The sequence below is a fragment of the Adiantum capillus-veneris genome, chromosome 4 (genome assembly GCF_014529385.1).
Source record: "Adiantum capillus-veneris isolate H3 chromosome 4, ASM1452938v2, whole genome shotgun sequence".
Classification (NCBI taxonomy): Eukaryota; Viridiplantae; Streptophyta; class Polypodiopsida; order Polypodiales; family Pteridaceae; genus Adiantum; species Adiantum capillus-veneris.
In genome coordinates this window covers 13,636,941-13,650,948 of record NC_140934.1, presented here as the reverse complement: position 1 = coordinate 13,650,948, position 14,008 = coordinate 13,636,941, and the positions used below count along the sequence as shown (strand labels likewise).

The 14,008-nt window shown below is 42.2% G+C and overlaps 3 pseudogenes; all 3 read right to left on the bottom strand.

The window, feature by feature from the left end:
* Positions 1-9,020: 9,020 nt before the first annotated feature.
* On the bottom strand, positions 9,021-9,739 carry LOC147458735 (tubulin beta-2 chain-like; annotated as a pseudogene).
* Positions 9,740-9,935: 196 nt separating this feature from the next.
* On the bottom strand, positions 9,936-10,919 carry LOC147458734 (ABC transporter G family member 11-like; annotated as a pseudogene).
* Positions 10,920-10,979: 60 nt separating this feature from the next.
* LOC147458733 (uncharacterized) lies at positions 10,980-13,342 on the bottom strand (annotated as a pseudogene).
* Positions 13,343-14,008: the final 666 nt, after the last annotated feature.

Genomic DNA, 14,008 nt, shown 5'->3' with positions numbered 1-14,008 from the left:
GTAGATGCAACAGACGATGCTAAAAACTGAGGCTTGCAAGTGAATTTATAGGCTCTGCAGCTGGTTGCTGGAGTAACTTCCAAGCATAAAACTAGCACTAGTTTTTGAGTCACGAATAGCTGCAAGCTTTTGGGAACTTCGCTAAAAACATGTCTTTGATTTTGGTGGTCAACTCTCCCACTTACCATTCAATTTTTATAGTAAAATTGGCCAATCGAATAGTATCTGGCCAACTAATGGAAACCGTAGCTAGACTATGCCGGACTGTAATGTCTTGACATAATTATGACTTTTTCGTACTGCCTTGACGTATTTACGGTACCGCTTTTTATAAAAATAATTCTCGTAAAAATCCCCTTTGGTCCCATTTTTGCTCTTGGTGATCATTTTTAAATCCGACAGAGAGTAAAATTAATATTTTTATGTTTAGGTCATCATAAAAAGCACATCGCTTTTCAAAAACACCGAAAAGAACAAAAATCTAAAAATAGCGTAAAAAGAAAAAAAAAATCTACAATTGAACCACGACTTTCCCTTGTCCACTACAATAAGAAAGTGGACTCGCTTTTCACTAAAAAACACTAAAAATCATGAAAAGCTATAAATAGTGTGAAAAGCACTCAAAAAGCAGATTTTCACAAAACTGGACCATAGTTTCCCTGGATCACTAGATCAAGGATCCGACCTTGCTTTTTGCACAAAAAAAAGCACCTAAAAACATGAAAAAGCTAAAAATAACGATTTTTTTCGAAACTGCACCACATGTTCGTCTAACCTACTGGAATATGGAAACGGCTTTGCTTTTTACTTTAAAACCTTCCAATACTGTCAAGCAAGTATCTTAAATCAAAATTTGATAGAAAACGTATTTATCTTATTTTTAAAAGAGACCGAAAAATTGGGGATCTTACATCCTCCTACACTTGAAAAATTCGAGGTGTCCTCACCTCGACATAAAGTTTGGATAAATTAATCTCATTACATCATCATGTTCTTAAGTGGCATCTTCGTGAGGATATGTGGACCATTTAACAAATAATGGTCTAATTGTGCAGAGGCTTGGTTCTACTTTGAAGTATTACTTCGGGATATACTTCAAAAGTTTCATCGGTAGATGTAGATAATAGAGAATCATCAAGAATATATTGCGGATCAGGTACATACTTCTTGAGTAAGCTGACATAAAAAACATCATGTACCTTTATGTGTGGTGGTAACAAGAGTCTGTAAGCTTGATCATTAATCCGCTCTGTGATTACAAAAGGTCCACAATATCTGGCACTTAGCTTCTTACACTTACCCATTGATAAAGAGCTACGTTTGGGTTTTACTCTCAGAAATACCATATCGCCTTCTTTAAAAGGTCTGGCAGATTGTTTTGGATCAGTGTAACTCTTCTGTCTATCTTGAGCAGTCTTAATATCATGCCATATAAGATCGATTTGTAGTTGCATTTCATCCAACATTTCTTTGGATGCTTGAACTTTGGCTGAAAATAAGGCTTTGAGGTGAACTTCACATCACGATCAAAAATTATCCAACGAGGTAAACCGTGATACATCAAAACACCTTTCATGAAGACTTGAGCTATATCCTTAGCCGTAAATGCTGTCTTGACTGAAAATAAATGGGCCATTTTTGTAAGCATATCAACAACCACAAAAATAGAGTCATATCCCAGAGATGTAGGAAGTCCTGTGTAATGAAATCCATGGATATGCATTCCCATTTCATTTGTGGAACATCTATAGGTTGAAGCTTACTGGGTATCGAATTTGTTCAGCTTTAAAATATTGACATGTTAAGCATCTTGTAACATAGTTCAACACATCACGCTTTAGTCCTAGCCAAAAGAAACTCTTTCTTACAGTAGAGTAAGTCTTAATGTATCCTGGATGTCCTATAGGTATATTATGAGCTTCTTGTAATATTTGAAGTTTGATTCCAACTTGATTTGGAATACAAAGACGGTTACCGAAGTAAAGGTCATCTCCTTCAACGTGGAAGCCTTTGATTTACCTCTCTTGCTTCTCTGTGCCATTATTTAAGTTTATCAAGTATTGGATTTTTATGTAATACGGATCCTGCGTCATTCCTTCTTGAATAAGGTCAATTAAGGAAGTAGCAGAGGTTGTGACAGTCGCTACAGTACTCTTCCTACTTAAGGCATCTGCCACAAGATTTTTCTTCCCAACTTTATATTCAATTTACAAAATCATATTCGCATAATAAATCCATCCATCTTCGTTTTCGCACATTAAGGTCAGATTGGGTGTAGATCCACTTCAGGCTTTTATGTTCGGTATGTAGCTCAAATCTCCTTCCAAGAAGATAATGTTGCTATACTTTACGAGCATGCACAATGGCCAGTAATTCCAAGTCATGTGTGGGATAATTTAACTCGTGTATACGTAACTTACGAGATTCATAAGCTACTGGTTTTTCTTCTTGAGATAGAACGCCATCGATTGCTTGTCCACTGGCATCAGTGAGCACAATGAATGTCTTTGAGAAGTCTAGAAGTTGTATTATTGGAGCATTCACCGAAGCTTCTTTGAGTTTCTCAAAAATAGTTTGAGCACGTTCATTGCAAGTAAACATTTTAGCCTTCTTAAGCGTATTAGTCAATGGAGATGCAATCTTAGCATAGCCTTGAATAAATATACGATACCATCCTGTTAAACCATGAAAGCCACGTACTTCTCGTACTGATTTCGGTGTAGTCCAAGCTATAGCAACTTTGATCTTACTTTGATCAGTAGAGACACCATCTTCTTTGGATACAATAAATCCCAAATATTTCACCTTGTCAATGAAGAAGGTACATTTGCTGCGTTTGGCATAAAGTTGATTTTGATGGAGAAGTTCAAGTACTTGCCACACATGTTGTTTGTGTTCTTCTCTATTTCTTGAGTTGTTGTGGTGGTTACGCCGCTAGCGGTGGCTATGATAGCGAGAACTCAACCGACAAACAAGAATGTCAGACGAGGACAGAGCTTGACCCGCAGGCGCATGGAAACAAATAGGTGGGTGTCAAATCACCTACTCGACCTTCTAATGACAATCACTACCAAGGAAATCAAATCTAAGTTCTCAAATACACAAGTGACTGAAATCCGTACTACGAACAAATGCTATCCGAAACATGATCTACAGTCATTGAATCAGCCTCAAACTCAAAGGGGGGTCTCTACACTAGGTAAGGACAATACCCTATGAATCTACAATACAATCTCAACCTATAACCACTCCGTGCGTTAAACGCGTATGAAGACAGGCCAAAAAATATAGGTAACCGAATCTCAACGCTGATGGTACTAATGTGTAGCTCTACTCGCTGCGGTTCTATAGATATATGGCACGCTCAATTCTGACACACAGGTAGGGAGAAAACTCACATAGAAGCTCGTGGGAGCTCACCTCGCGTAGAAGCTGAATGCGCGCACGCTTGGTATCAGTGCGTAGCTCTTGCCGTTGCTAACACAATGGCGGTGTCACTTCTCCAATGGCAGCTCCGTAGCTCGCGTAGCAAGAGGATAGACCCTCTCTCTCTCTCACTCTCTCTCAGACACAGTTACGAAGCTCAAAAACTCACCTTGATTAATGATTCAAAATTGTGTCCTTAGGTTTACAGAAATTGGATCTTATACCTCAGCCTTGGAGGTGTGAAAACATCTCTAATCTAATTACATAAGCAGGTGAAACTACTTGGGGAATACAAGCTGGAAACTCAATTGCGTCCCGCTAATTACAATGAATCGGCTCCATGAAAAAAATGAAATGTCGGAAAGACATTTATTACAATAAGTGTTTACAAAAACATGAGTGTGAGCAAAAATGTATATGTGTGATCCTCCGCTCAACACTCCCCCCCTCCACGTTCATGTCATCCCTGACATGAAATCCTTGCTTTGTCTTTAGTGGAGTCCCATCGATTTCAGCATCTAAAGATGTGACTCGTATCTCAGGTTTCCAATGGTCAGTGTAGGGCCAAATATCTTACTTTCATGAGTAAAGAAACCAGTGTAGAATGCCTCCTCAAAGGCCTGCATGTGGAAGCTCGGCATAAACATGATCTCTGATAAAAGAGGTGTAATACTTTTGGAGATGGCTACAAGGCTAGATCATACATCATATCTGTCACTGTGTCGACCGTTGACAACAATGTTGAGCTGGTAGCTTTATCCGGTGTGAACACTTCAATGCAAGCCAATAATGTTCTACAAATCTTTTTGAGCATTTGACACGAAAGGTCAGGAGAGCCAGTACAGAGCTTAATGGTGCCCGTTAGGGTTTTCACCATGTAGGCCTTAATTATTCTCTCTCCCACCTTCGGTCCTGGCATCCTGGGGTAATTAAGCCAATTTGGCTTCTTTGTTGTGATTCTGCCATGCTCTTGCCAACTCCTGACTCATGGCACTGGACAGAATGTTGCATCTTCTCTAACTTCCTTGGGTGCCTCCACCAAATAAATTAGGTAGGTTGGGTACTTTGTTAACCACCCTTTCCTCCATCTTGGCTAGGAGTCTACTATCTTCTTTGATTCCTCCTCTTTTGTGATGTCGCCTTCGTATAGCACGACATACTGCTCCTCTTCTATCCTTTTCTTTGTTTTTAGCACTTCAAACTTTAGTAGAGGAAGGGGCAATGTAGGTTGCATCCACTGTTCTTACAGCACCTTAGTATCCAACACTTGAAGTCTGATGGAGAACAGGAGTCTTCTTTCCCACTCCATGGCCGCCTTTGCACTCTCCTCTGTTGCCTGCTCTATCTGCTCGTGCAATCTGTTTTCCTCCTACTCGGTAAGTCTTGATGTTGTGGCCTCTTCTTGTGCTAGGGCTGGATCTTCAATATTTGTGGCTTGCTCAGTCTCTGGTAGCTCCATAGCTGCCCTGCCGGTTTCTTCTTGCTGAACCTCTGTATCTTTTATCATTTTGTCTTGTAGATCTTGGAGCTGCTTTCGGAGGGCCTCATTCTCTGCTCTCAGTGCTTGGTTCTCTGATGTAAGTCATTCTTCTACAGCCAATGATCCCTCCGCATTGTGCAATCTATGCACTTGCTCTAGCCGTAATTCTCTTTGCAAGCTCCGGACTTGATCTTCTGGAACGGGGGCTATTGCTCCCTCTCGCTCTACTCCTGCTCTGCTAGCTCTTGGTGTGGATCTAAGCCTTAGGATTGTTCTATCCTGCAGCTCCATCCTTTCTTGTAGCTCAATGAGCTCGTCCTTTGTAGCTTCCAATTCATCTTCAATTCTTTCTTTGGCTTCTTGTGCATTGGCCACCTCGCTTGAAGCATCAGCAAGTTGGAGGATTAGTCCATCTCTTTCATTTTCTACTTCTTCTTTGTTGTCCCTCATTGTCTTTGATCAAGCTTTGATCTGCTGCAATAGTTGATGCACTTTCTGGATATCCCTTTCATCCTCATCCTCAAGCTCAAGTGCTCTTTCTACTACAGTCTCCTTTAGCTTCAACTCATCCTTTGTCTTCTCAGGTACTAACCTCTGCTCTCTGTCTAATCTATTCTTGATCCTCCTCTCCGTTTCTCTCCGTTCTTCTTGTGCTAAGGCAATGCCATACACAACCTTGGGGGCCTCTTCTTGAGTATATCCCGTGTCTATTAGAGCACCATATCCACCTCAACTTTAGTAGTCGTCTCCTCCACTATCTTTTCCTTTCCTTTAGGACTTGGCTCCTCTACCTTGCCCTTGCCCTTGTCACCTCTTTTTAATTCAGCTTTAAGGTGTTGAACTTCTACTTCAGTGTATGGCTCTACTGGTTGCTGCTCCAAGATAGCTTCTGATTCTTCATAAGCCTTGATATATTGATCGTACTGATCAATATTTGGTCTTGTTGAGCTGGCTTCGACTTTTGTTGGGTCTGGTGTCCACTTTTCCTCAAAATCTCCTTTTAAAGCTCACTCGGCTCTAAACTGTTCAATCAGCCTCTCCATTCTGGCGGCTTTCTGGCTCTTAGTTTGCTTTGGAGCGGGTTTCTTGTTGGTTTTCTTCTTGAGGGGCTTGTCTTCTTCTTCTTCTAGCTCGAAAACAATTTCTAGTTTCCGCCTTGCCCTTGTTGACACTCTCTTTGTGACCTCTGGCTGGTCTTCATCTTCATCTATCTCTTTTAGCCATTCGTTTTGCGAGGGAGCCTTTGGCCACTGGTCCCTTGCTCCGATAGCTTCATAAGCTATCTTAGCCAACACTTCGGCTCCTCCAATGTACTTTGAATTCTCGTTCTGCAAAGCAATTACTTGCTCATGGATGTGTTGAGCATAATTGACTTCCTTCGGGATGTTGCTCTTTATTGCCCAAGTGATTATTGTGGCAACAACATGTGGTGCTGTGGTATACTTCTGTGGCCTTTTGCTGCATATGTGTAAAAATTGGTTGTAGAGCCGGTAGAGCTTTGCCGCTCTCGGATCTGCCATGTCTTCATAGGTGGCATTTTGCTTCTTTGGCCCATACACTTCTATGGCTTCTCGTCTTTCTCTAACTGAGCATCCTTAGTTGTGCAGCTTTAGAGCATCTGCAATGAGTTGAGGAGTGATAACCATTTCTACCTTTTCCCCGTCCAAGGCTGTGAGTGTAGCCTTTCCATCTTTCTGTATGGTGGTTGCCAACTCATACACTCTTTGAGTGTCTACTCCTGATGGTCTGGAAGTGAAAAAACTATGGAGATCCAGGTATTTGCTTATCTCCTCTCTTCTACTGTAGTCCATCAGTTCTTGGGGAATCATTGGGATATCCACTGTTTGTCCCTATGGGTCTCTGAAAGTACCTTGGTATATCTTTATCCCCTGTTCTTCTAACACTGCTTCTTCTACCCAAGTCTTTGTGGGATTGAGAGTCTCTGGGGGAATAGAAAATGGCTCGGCTTCTGCTATTGCTTCCTTGAGTGTCGATGTCTTTCTCTTTGCTGAGGACTTCTCCGAATCCATGGATCCTGTAACTCCAATTTCAGAAGTTAGCGTCTTTTTCAGTACTGAAAGCCGAAATTCAGCTTTTAACTATCCAAATGACTTAAAAATTGAACATAAGCTATTCAGAGCCTAAGGATGCAATGCATGTGGAAAAATGTGCAATTTGGGTGCAAAATCATGCTGGAGACATCATACGCGTATGATGTTTTTTGTGTCAAAATGGCTTGATATTGGTTGTGCTTGTAGATAATAGTGTATACATCCATTCCCGGGGGATTCACTATTAGTAATGGGGGGATGTCACCTGCGTGCATCAAAATTTGAGAAACCCCCCTATGTACGGTATCTTATTTGCTAACCTACCCCCTATATACGGACAAGATACGGACGTTCTCGCAATGAGCCATCCCCCCTCATACGGATTTCGTACGGAATGTAATGACCCAATATTTTATGTATACTAGTAACATAACAATTTTAGAAGCACATGCTTTTGCAAAAATATATGTTGAACTGCAAATGAACAGAAGTGTACATTGTAGTGTGTTTTCATTTGCAATAGATGTTAAGAGAACAAACCATGAAAAGAAACAAAAATAATGAATACTAAATTAAAATAAACCAATCGTTTCAATGTAATTTGTCAAAAAACAAATAGCATTTGCCTTGTAAACTGAGACAAATCTCGATCTCAAAACATATGATACTAGCCAGCTACTTAGTAGGCTTCCCACATAGGATTTAAGGCACACATAAGAAATGGATTGTTCTCTAAATAACAAATAATACATACTCTTAAACAACCATGAAAATCTTCACTCATCAAATCAAAACACATTACAAAACAACCCATTAAAAGATTAATCTTTTTGAACAAAAACAATTATATGTAATATGAATGCACATCTATGCTTAAGCAAAATGCAACTTTTAAAACAACACCATCTGTATCTAATTTTGAATTTGTACATAAAATATAAATCTTAAAAATTTTGCCAAAGTCTCCTTTGTACGGAGACCTCTTTCTATAAAAAAATCAGTATACCCTTTTCTTGGGCTCCCACATGGGATTTTCATCACATAATTTCTTTTTCCAAAAAAATTGTCCATCTCATCTTGGGCTCCCACTTGGGATTTAAAGGATTATCTTACACGTTAAATCAAACACATTTTCAATAGAGTCAAAGTAATCTAGCTTCAAAGTGGTGGTATGACACATAGACCCAAGGTATGCTAGATGTGTCTTGGCAAGAAACTATAGCTCAAGATAACACACCCGGTCAAGCCATATGACCATGTGGGAAATTGAGACTATAGAATTGTAACTACATGTAAAAGAAACTAATGATCTTAAAATCTGACGCTTTTTATCATAAAAAGAGGCACAACTACACATTTGGTAAGAATGGAAACTACACATTTGGTAAGAATGGATAGCTCAAGAGACACGATCAAGCCATATGGATAGCTAGAAGAACTGAAGGTAAAAATCGATAGCTCAAGATGACACACCCGATCAAGCCATATGACCATGTGACAAATTGAGACTATATTTGTAATTATATACAAAATAAAGACATTGTGTATGTGTGACACATAGACCAAAGGTATGCTAAACGTATCTATATTTGTAATTATATACAAAATAAAAACATTGTGTATGTGTCACATAGACCCAAGGTATGTTAGACACACCCAGTCAAGCCATATGACCATGTGGGAAATTGAGACTATAGAATTTGTAACAACATGTAAAAGAAACTAACGATCTTAAAATCTTTAACGCTATGATGTCACACATCCAGTTTGAGATTAAGTACATTCTTTATTGAGTTAATACAACACTACCACCCAAAATTGTTGGTATTACTAACTTGCAAAATCTAGGCTAGGTTCCGAGCTTGCCTTGAAAAAATTTGATAAAATGTGACAAGATTTAGTGTAACTACCAATAGATGCTTCAAACTATGATCTAAAATCCGCTTTAGTGCATCGGACAGGCAACAAGAGGCTCAGGGAGTCAACAACGTCGGCGGCTACAGTGGAAGAAGTCGAGAATCGGACGCTAGCTCCATAGTCGGGACTCGAACGCTGGCTCCGAACTAGCCAAAGACGAAGTTATCAGGGCGGAAGATCTGCTTATAGGGGCCCGTTCGAACACTATCCATAGTACCTGGCCCCAGATCCATGGGCATGGCGTGAGGCACATAGCACCCACAACTTGCCTCGTTGTAGTACACATTCACTCTCTCCAACTGCACATCAGCGTCACCGCTGTATAACCCCATGAGATCAATGGCGTGCTCTATGCATACCACGTCCCAAAACTTGGCATCGACTTGGCTGCCTTTTGCACCTGTTTGTGGATTCACAACTTCTATGACAAGGAGGTATCCACCTCATAAACTCAGTCCAAGCAATCAGCCAACTGAAGTTGCTCGATTGCAATCCCCACATTGTAGAGTGACTCTTTGCCTCACTGCCTTGTTGGTCGATATACAAATATTGTTCATTTGATGCCCCGCTGCTTAGTGTCTAGTAATTCCATCTTAGCCAGTGTCGGCTAATGAGTAGGAACATGTCCATAATCACTCGCCAAGCAAGCAGCAACTTGAATGAAACGCGGGCTGGTGCTCACCGAATTCTGCCCTCTCGCAATGTGGTGCGTATATCACATTCACCATCTCTTCCTTCCATGCCTTCTTGAGTGCCACCACACATGGTTTGAAAAACCACTAAAAATTATGCCACCCTTTTCATTGCATCCCCCTATCGTAGTGATTTGGTCTCTACTACCCTGGCTATCCTCATGCCCACTCATGTTGCGCTCCCACACGGTGGACAGCCTTCTTTGTCAAGGGGGAACCCATCGGCCATCCATAGACTTCCCCAACATGCTGTTCCACTCATGCCGACATCTCTCGCATCCTCTTGTAATTAGCCGACTTTACCCGCCTCGCATCCTCTTGTAATCCGCCTTGTCGAGGGGGAATCCAATGGCCATCTATAGCCTACATTCAAACCACCCCCTACTCATCCATCTCTTCCTTTGTAGTTGCTACCTCAGTGGCCCACTTATCCTACATCATAGCCTAGAGCATTCGCAGTTATGGTGCCAGCTCGTAAGCTACTAGAGAACGAGCATCCTATACTTTACTAGACCAAAGTGTTAAGAATGCAGACATGGGACTTAGACCTATGTAAGATTTACAAAATTGTCTTGGGCAAGTTGATATTCAGAGGACTCCATGATACCCACACCTAGAAAACTTTATCTTGACAATGATGCCAGCCATTACTAATAGGTGCTACGCTTGCAACCGCCATAAGTAGCCCCTCCTCAACAGAAAGGGTGTCTATGAGAGTGACACTAAATCATATGAAGTGGTCAAAACCTGGATGCAAGGAGGTCATTGTGTATAGGATGGTTCCTGGGATGACAGCCAGCAAGAGTACAAATGGAAAGGCGGATAGAAAATTTGCCATCACAAAGACTGCCACATCATAGTGCCCATTCAAACGCTCCCAAATGAATATCTTGTATTACAGGAAAATTAAGTTAACCCTTTTTCAACACAAAAGAAGCAAGTGCAAAGGCATTAATTAGAAATGGTACCTTCATATCCTCAATGAACGATGGAAAGCTTGCAACCCCCATAAAAGTCAAGAATGCGGTCACGAAAATAAACAGGCCAGCCCTTGCCTACACTTCAGAAAGATTAACTCATGAGTGAAAAATAATTGCATTAAGATGCATCCAAGGTATTTATGTGCAAGTAAACTATGTGCATCTAGTGCGTAAATGAGTGTCCGGATGTGATGCATACGAATGATGTAAGCATTTGCACAAATACAAGCGTGGATATGCACCACAAATTTTAACCTCTTACCTGAATGTCATCGAAAGATTGGCCCAGTTTGAAGTAGATTGTGCCTACACAGATTGACAGCATTGTATACATAAACAAACGGAACCAGTAGTATGCAATGTCTCTTCTCATGTTTGTGAAGGATCTTGATGTAAGGTAGAGGTCTCTTTCAAGGTGCTCGCTTTGCCAAGATCACTTTTCCCTATTGGCTCTCCTCCCTAGCAGCAATTAAACATCAAGATGTCATAAATCATGCAATACTATAATGTAGAAGATAGCAAATGCTAAGATTCGTCATGTCAGCAAATGCTACAATTCTACATTCGACGTAAGCAAACCTTTTGTTGTACTTGCTGTGTTGTTATAGCCACCACCTTTCACTGTACTTGTTGTATTGTTATAGCCACTGCCTTCTTCATATCTGAGTTCGCATAGGCTCCGATAAGAGTCTGAGCTCTATGTGAATTTGTGAGTGTTTCACTACCCAGTTCCTCATCTTTTGTCTAGCACACATGAAAAGCGCATGGCTTGGTCTTCATCAACAATATGTCAAGAAAAACTTAGTCACATGGCAAACAGGAATAATACCTCTTCAAAGTCAAAATTGATAACCCATAAGAAATGGTCCGAGGGATTCCGAAAAGGAGGGCAAGAAAATCCAGCATCATTAAAAAAATGCAAACAGACCATTTTGAATAACTTTGTTGGCGACCACACACTTTCATTTCTTTCATGTTTAGGGTTTTACCTCTTGTGCTTTCAATCGTTCACCAAAGTAGACTGTTTGGCCAGAAGAGAGCAGGCACAAGTGATGAAAGAGCTCAAAAACCTCACTACTTGGTTGATGAATTGAGATAAGTAATGTTCTTCCAGACTTGGCGAGCAATCGGAGCCTCTTGACAACATGGAAAGCAACGGCACTGACAAATTCATTGTGAAAAAGTAGCTTCAAAATAGTACATAGTTCTTCTAGCCATATATGGCAAAGATGCTTTGGCCAAATCTGAATGCTAGCAATGCGTGCGGAACTTCATCTTGATAATCAATGAGATTACCTCCTGGATGTTAGCCCCCAGGTGCATACATAGCATAAGGAGTCACAATACACTGAGCACGGACTCAACACAAGCCCAAGAGCAAACCAAGGCCGGGTCTATAGTGGTCGACGTCACCAGTAAATCCGACTCAATACATATCCCACGAGTGAGGGGTAACTCACCTCAAACTCGGGGAGCCAAGTCGGCTCAGACAAAAAGGAGTACAATAGGGTTCGGAGCACCAAGGCTCACCCTTACGGGCATACAACAAAAGGGGCTCGAGTCTCACTCGAGAGACTAGTCGAAAAGCCTCAAAACTGTCTCGACAGTCTGTCTCAACAAAGACCAGGTGGAGATCCAAATAACCACAACCCACAGCGGGTAATCGCGCAACCACAGCCCACTGTGGGCATGGACCTTAAATCACAATGTAAAGGAGGGGCCTTGCACCCGCTAGCCTAAGTCTGAAGCTATCCAAACTGCTCCAAATACACAACGCAGCCCTCTCTGGCTTGAATGTCTACGCAAAACAGAGTACCCCACAAGGTGAAGGGAATGACCTGCTGAATAACAATAGAGGCAGCCCCAGCGGGCTCTGCTCCTGCTTCAACCCCTGTAAGCTGGTAGAATCCACATAGCCCCCGGCTGGACTAACCTGTGTCTCCAACATGCCGCTCAGGGCTTGGAAATTCAACTGCGCACAGCCCCCTCTGTGGGGCTGCCTTAATGCATGAGCTTGAGGTGGAGCCGTGTGTGATAACCCGGGCACAACCTTACTGTAGGCTGCCCCGACCTGCACCTGTATGATGAATGCTGCCCAATCCAGGGCGCGACCAATGGAATGAAAAAGCAGCCCCCACTGAGTGGCAGGCCTGTTGGATGCACACCAGAAAAGCTTGTAGTAATGAGGGTGCAACTCTATGGCCTGCAACCCCAAACCTGCTAAGCTGAGGGCGTTGTCTGCTACCCCACGACCTGCTCCTGTGCAATGATGAAACAGCTCATGGCCCCCACACTTGGGTAGGCCCACGGCTAATGGCGATCCCGCAGGGCGCAAGCACTGCCTGCCACTGTGCAGGCATGAAGACTGATGACCCGGCGCGCAAGCTCGCGGCCGAGGCGATGGAGTTTCCCCTGTCTCTGTGTAACGGCAGCGAACCCGAAGGTTCGTTAATGATTGCTTATGCAGGCCTTGGGCCTTAATCCCCTAGGCGTCTGTAGGACGCTTTCACATCCAGCCTCATGACCTACCCATCTTAAAGCCACAAAAGGGCATTCTCGCGCAGCAGCTCCAATCGAATACTCAATGCCCCTCTCCACTAACGAGCCTTCCCACACCGGAGGCCTCTCGTTGGCTCGGAGCCCTTGAGGCCTCGGAACATGAAAATGAGCTAGTATCGAGAGGCCGAGGAGAGGTGGAGGGTCCCGAAATGCTCTCCAAAAAGGGGACCCGTAACACTGGAGGATTAAAAATGCTTTTACATCTAGCTCATTGTTGATGCATGGATCAAAATACATCACAATTTTTGTATCTCTCTCTCTCTCTCTCTCTCTCTCTCTCTCTCTCTCTCTCTCTCTCTCTCTCTCTCTCTCTAGCTGTGTGCACGCCTATGCAACCGATGACTACATAGTGCACTGCCGGAGCAAGCTTCTGTTGATGCGTGTCGCGGGGGGGGGGAACCGGAATGCCTCCCCCTTTTATACTAGTATAGATGAGTGATGCAACTTAGCCATGGTGAATGTGAATGTGAATGTATATATATATATATGTAGATATATGTGTGTGTTCGTGTGTAATACTTTGTTTGTACGATGTGTATGTATGTGTGAAAGACATACATATGTGTTACACACACACACACACAAGGTGTGTATATGTACATGTGTATGTATATACGTATATATATATTACACACACACACATAGTATGTGATACCCCTCCCCGATACCCCCTCCCTTATGTATACGATATGAGTATGAAATAATGAGGGGCTACCCCTATTGTATACGCTTATCTACAAAATCCAAAACCCCCCCCTCTTGTACACTCACGTGGTACCATACGGAAAAACACAGTGAATCCCCCGGGCATCCATTCTATATGCCTGGATTTGAATTTGGATCCCATTTGGTCAAGTTATGGCCATCTTAATCTTGGTCAGGCTCTTTGCAAGATATTGAGAG